This window comes from Pristiophorus japonicus, chromosome 6, assembly GCF_044704955.1.
Source record: "Pristiophorus japonicus isolate sPriJap1 chromosome 6, sPriJap1.hap1, whole genome shotgun sequence".
NCBI lineage: Eukaryota > Metazoa > Chordata > Chondrichthyes > Pristiophoridae > Pristiophorus > Pristiophorus japonicus.
Window position 1 is genome coordinate 209369203 of NC_091982.1, and position 6000 is coordinate 209375202.

The window sequence follows — 6000 nt, forward strand, 5'->3', positions numbered from 1 at the left end:
AGTGTTTCCGATGCTTGGACCATTCCAGAGGCTACTTGCTATACTCCGCTGAGATTGTCGGTCAGTTCACTTGTGTGCTGTATGCTGCATAACTTAGCCATCATGAGGCAACAGCACCTGGTAGTGGAAGACCCACCTGCGGTTAGAGTGGCTGATGATAATGATGAGAAAGATGCAGATGACGAGCAGGAGGCGAGGACGAGGAAGCCATGCAAGTGTCTTAGGCTGGAGCATGTCAGCGGAGAAGGGCGGGCCGTCGTGCCCCTTTAACGATTGCTCAAGCTTTGCGTCAGCAGCTCATCCGTGAACGCTTTGCTGCTGCCTGAGGGCTCAGTGACAACTATTCCACATGGACCATGCTTACTGTTTGGAGCTGTTCCATAATGTTCTGTGTTAATGGAACAAATGATGGAAATTATTCTTGTTTATTTCAAAAGTTGTGTTAAGAATGAAACAAATAATGGTTCAGTTTTAATGTAAAATATATTTTTTTCAAAAGTTTAATAAACCGTTCATTTGTACTTAAGTTAAGTTTAATAAAATTATTCTTGTATCAAACTTTACTTTAAGATCACTCTTTAAATTCAATTAAAAACTTTAAGATCACTTACAAACTTTTAAACTTGTAAATTTACATAACTTACAAAAAGCTTTTAATTTGAGAATAGTTACAACAGTAACAATAATAATAACAGCAGCTGCAAAGAAGGGCTGCACCCATCTCTTCTCCACATTATTCTAAGATCAGAATAGAGACCTGGGTGTCATGGTACACCAGTCATTGAAGGTTGGCATGCAGGTACAGCAGGCGGTTAAGAAAGCAAATGGCATGTTGGCCTTCATAGCGAGGGGATTTGAGTACAGGGGCAGGGAGGCGTTACTACAGTTGTACAGGGCCTTGGTGAGGCCACACCTGGAATATTGTGTACAGTTTTGGTCTCCTAACTTGAGGAAGGACATTCTTGCTATTGAGGGAGTGCAGCGAAGGTTCACCAGACTGATTCCCGGGATGGCGGGACTGACCTATCAAGAAAGACTGGATCAACTGGGCTTGTATTCACTGGAGTTCAGAAGAATGAGAGGGGACCTCATAGAAACGTTTAAAATTCTGACGGGTTTAGACAGGTTAGATGCAGGAAGAATGTTCCCAATGTTGGGGAAGTCCAGAACCAGGGGTCACAGTCTAAGGATAAGGGGTAAGCCATTTAGGACCGAGATGAGGAGAAACTTCTTCACCCAGAGAGTGGTGAACCTGTGGAATTCTCTACCACAGAAAGTTGTTGAGGCCAATTCACGAAATATATTCAAAAGGGAGTTAGATGTAGTCCTTACTACTCGGGGGATCAAGGATTATGGCGAGAAAGCAGGAAGGGGATACTGAAGTTGCATGTTCAGCCATGATCTCATTGAATGGCGGTGCAGGCTCGAAGGGCCGAATGGCCTACTCCTGCACCTATTTTCTATGTTTCTATGACCCGCTGTGCGTGGCGCAGTGTTTCTGGGGTTGGAACCAAGCTTATTCTTTCTAAGATCTCAAGTAGTGCGCACCTGTTGAGGGAGGCGGCGGTGGGGGGCCGTTGGCTGGCGGCAAGTTGGAGGGCCCGGCTTTGGGCTCTTCAGAGGCTGGTGTGGGGATTAGAGTGAGAGTGGCAGTTGATTCTGTCAATGAGCGCGGGGTCTGGGCATGTTCCCTTATTGCAGCAGCTAACTCCAACATGCCGTCCCTCGTGAGCCCTGACAGTGTCTCAACAACCTGCAACATTCCCTCCCTCAAGTTGAGCAAAACTGTTTCAACTACCTGCAACATTCCCTCCCTCATGGTCAGTGACAGTGTTGCACTATCTCTGACGTTCCCTCCCTGATGATCACTGACAGCTCATCAGCTACCTGTGACATTCCCTCCCTCATGGTCACTATTCCCTCACTGATGGTCCAGGACATGGTTCCCATTTCTCGTGTCATTGCTGTTACTTCTCCCAACAGTCCCGCTACCTCATCACTCACCCCATTGATGGTGTCCAGGAGTGATCGGGTAAGGTCAATGCTCTCTGCACTCAGTGACATCAACTGAACCAGATCTGTTAGATCCTGCACCTCAGGAGAGTGTGGTTGAGCTCTCCTTCCCTTCCTCCCCACGGTTGTGGCTCGCACCCCACCACTGGGACCCACAGCCTGGAACGGTGGGGCCCTGGGTGTGCTTCGCTGCACCCCACCACTGGGACCCGCAACCTCGGAAGGTGGGAAACCATGGAATATCCCACCAACACTCAAACCACTAGTCACGGAAGGGGCTGTCACCGCAATGAGCGGCACCTCCTCCAAAGTCAGTAAAACAGTGAGGGCTTCATCCAGCTCCATCCTTTCCCCCTCACCCCCATGTTCTTGTTCTGGAGGGTTGTATTCGAAGATGTTATCCTGTTCAGGCTGGTCCTCATCTGAATTTTCCTCTACATCGTCAGGGTCGGTCTCAAGTTCTGCAAAATATAACAGAACACACAAAAATGGTTAGCGGCAGAGGGGGCAGGGTGAGTGGCATGAGTAGGTTCACACAGCGCAGGGCAGGCAGCAGGCTGTTTTTGAAACACCACGATGAATGATAGCACATTGCCTCAACCAAAGCGTAGCTGACGGAGACATCTCCAGGAACCGAAGAATAGCTAGCCCACGCAGAATTTAACAAAGCCAAAATTTAAGAATTTGCAGGACTTATCCTCGAGTGTGGGCCCAGCTTATGCAGTGGTGATTGCTTTTCTCCAGGCAGGACTCATCAAAGCAGCGACCATCCCTTCCAAGGGTGTCCGTGGGTGCAGATTTGCCGGGCCTCCTTCTGTTCGGATTCTTTCTCGTTTGTTTTGGGCCACTTTCCTCTGCAAAGATAAAAACATAACTTTTTAGAGAAGGGTGTCTTTCTGCTGGGTGGGACATATATATAGTTGGTCACATTCACAATTGCAACTGCATTAAATAAATGAAAATATTACTTACACTAACTACTTGACCAAGGTCCTGCCACTTTAAACACTGGCCTCCAGATCTCGTGGTGGTCACCATTGCACAGTAATCTTCTGCTAACTTGGTTCCAGCGTTTCTTCATTTGGGTGGAATCTTTATGTGACCTCTGCTGGTGTCCAGCTCCTGCCATCTGTTCTCAATCACAACAACTAGTGCCTCCATTGCATCCTGCAAGTAATTCTTGGTCCTTGCACTGCGTTGCATCTTGTATTGCAGCTCCGATTTTTCCAATGCCCTCACGCAGCACTTGTAACACACACAACTGGTTCTTTTAAAAATGGACGATTGACAACTTGGAGCTGCACGGCGCATGCGCGTCCATTGCAACGACATCAGAAATGTAACTCTTTTCCACACATGCGCAGAAGGTGCGGCATAGTTTTTCGATGCAGATAGCAGACTCCACTCCCAGAGGCGACTGGACATGCTGCTCGGCGCCAAATTCGAATTATAGATTGGGAAACTTTGGCAAATTATTTCCGACGCATTTCTGGCCTAGAAAAATGGACGTTATTCTGTCAATACGCCAGAAAACGGGTTTGGGCAAAATTGAGCCCAGAGTCTGGTACATAGATGGATTCTCTGTATGCACTATATACAGGGCCCAAGTTTTGGGCCGCGCCTAAAATGGCGCAGCCCGGACCTGGACGCCCGTTTTTCGCGCCAGAAAGTGCACCTAAAAAAAAATTACCTATTCTCCGGCTCTCTGCAAGTTCTCTGGAGCTGGGCGCGGCGCAGCACGAGCAGTAGGGGGCGGAGCCAGGTCCCTGCGCAGAAAACAGTGCCAGGACCTCTGCACATGCATGCAGTAGCTCCAGGCGCCCAAAACTGTGGGAGGGGCCCGAACCACGCAGCCCCTAGCCTTGGCCGAATGGCCTCACTGGGGCTGCATGAATAAGGCTCCTCCCATCTGACCCGATCTCCGCTCTCCCCCTCCCGCCCCCCCGGACCTCCGCGATTCTCTCCCCCCCCGTACCTCCGCGACTCTCTTCCCCCCCGACCTCCGCGACTCTCTCCTCTCTCTTTCCCCCCGCCACCCGGACGTCCGTGACTGTCTCTTCCCCCCAATCTCCGCGATTCTCCCCCCCCCAACCCCCCCCCGGAACTCCGCGACTCTTCCCCCCGGACCTCCGTGACCCCCACCGAGACCCGACGCCACCTACCTGTAAATCTAGCCCGAGGTCTTGGGCCTGGCCGTTCAGCCTCCTTCTCTCCCTCCCGCCCCCTCCCTTCCCTCTCCTCCTTCTCTCCCTCCTCTCCTCCCCTCCCTCCCTCCTCTCTCCTCCCCTCCTCTCTCCTCTCTCCTTCCCTCCCTCCCTCCCTCCTCTCTCCTTCCTTCCCTCCCTCTCCTTCCCTCGCTCCCTCCTCTCTCCTTCCTTCCCTCCCTCCCACTCTCCTTCCCTCCCTCCCTCCCTCCTTCCCTTCCTCCCTCTCTCTCCCTCTCTCCTTCCCTCTCTCCCTCCCTCCCTCTCTCCTTCCCTCCCTCCCTCATCTCTCCTTCCCTCCTTCCCTCCTCTCTCCTTCCCTCCCTCTCTCAATCCCTCCTTCCCCCCCTCCCTCCCTCCTGCCCTCTCTCCTTCACTCCCTCCCTCTCGCCTTCCCTCTCTCCTTCCCTCCCTCTCTCTTTCCCTCTCTCCTTCCCTCCCTCCTTCCCTCCCTCTCTCCTTCCCTCCTTCCCTCCTTCCCTCCCTCTCTCCTTCCCTCCCTCTCTCCCTCACTCTCTCCTTCCCTCCCTCCCTCCCTCTCTCCTTCTCTCCCTCCCTCCCTCTCTCCTTCCCTCCCTTCCTCCCTCTCTCTCCTTCCCTCCCTCCCTCCCTCTCTCCTTCCCTCCCTCCCTCCCTCTCTCCTTCCCTCCCTCCCTCTCTCTCTCCTTCCCTCCCTCCCTCCTTCCCCTCCCTCCCTCTTTCCCCTCCCTCCCTCCTTCCCCTACCTCTCTCCTTCCCTCCCGCTCTCCTTCCCCTCCCTCCCTCCCTCTCTCCTTCCCCTCTCTCCTTCCCCTCCCTCACTCCCTCTCTCCTTCCCGTCCCTCACTCCCTCCCACCCTCCCTCTCTCCTTCCCTCCATCCCTCTCTCCTTCCCTCCCTCCCTCATCTCTCCTTCCCTCCTTCCCTCCTCTCTCCTTCCCTCCCTCTCTCAATCCCTCCTTCCCTCCCTTCCTCCCTCCATCCCTCTCTCCTTCACTCCCTCCCTCTCTCCTTCCCTCCCTCCCTCCCTTCTCCTCCTCCCTCTCACCCTCTCTCCCTCCCACTCTCCTTCCCACCCTCCCTCCCTCTCTCTCCTTCCCACCCCTCCCTCCCTCTCTCCTTCCCTCCCTCCCTCCCTCCCTCCCTCTCTCCTTCCCTCCCTCCCTCTCTCTCTCCTTCCCTCCCTCTCTCTCTCCTTCCCTCCCTCCCTCCCTCTCTCTCTCCTTCCCTCCCTCCCTCCTTCCCCTCCCTCCCTCTCTTTCCCCTCCCTCTCTCCTTTCCCTCCCTCTCCCCTTCCCTCCCGCTCTCCTTCCCCTCCCTCCCTCCTTCCCCTCCCTCTCTCCTTCAATCCCTCTCTCCTTCCCCTCCCTCCCTCCCTCTCTCCTTCCCCTCCCTCCCTCCCTCCCTCTCTACTTCCCCTCCCTCACGCCCTCTCTCCTTCCCCTCCCTCACTCCCTCTCACCTTCCCCTCCCTCCCTCCCTCCTCTCTCCTTCCCTCCCTCTCTCCTTCCCCTCCCTCACTCCCTCCCACCCTCCTCACTCCCTCTCTCCTTCTCTCCCTCTCTTCCTCCCGCCCCCTCCCTCCTCTCTCCTTCCCTCCCTCCTCATCTCTCCTTCCCTCCTTCCCTCCTCTCTCCTTCCCTCCGTATCTCCTTCCCTCCTTCCCTCCCTCCCTCCATCCCTCTCTCCTTCACTCACTCCCTCTCTCCTTCCCCTCCCAACCCTCCCTCCTTCCCCTCCCTCCCTCCCTCCTCTCTCCTTCCCTCCCTCTCTCCTTCCCCTCCCTCACTCCCTCCCACACTCC

The 6000-nt window shown here is 54.3% G+C and overlaps 1 protein-coding gene across 1 annotated transcript in view; it reads left to right on the plus strand.

The window, feature by feature from the left end:
• Window positions 1–6000, plus strand: part of ppm1lb (protein phosphatase, Mg2+/Mn2+ dependent, 1Lb) — a 260354-nt gene that overhangs the window by 94009 nt on the left and 160345 nt on the right. The window lies entirely within an intron of this gene.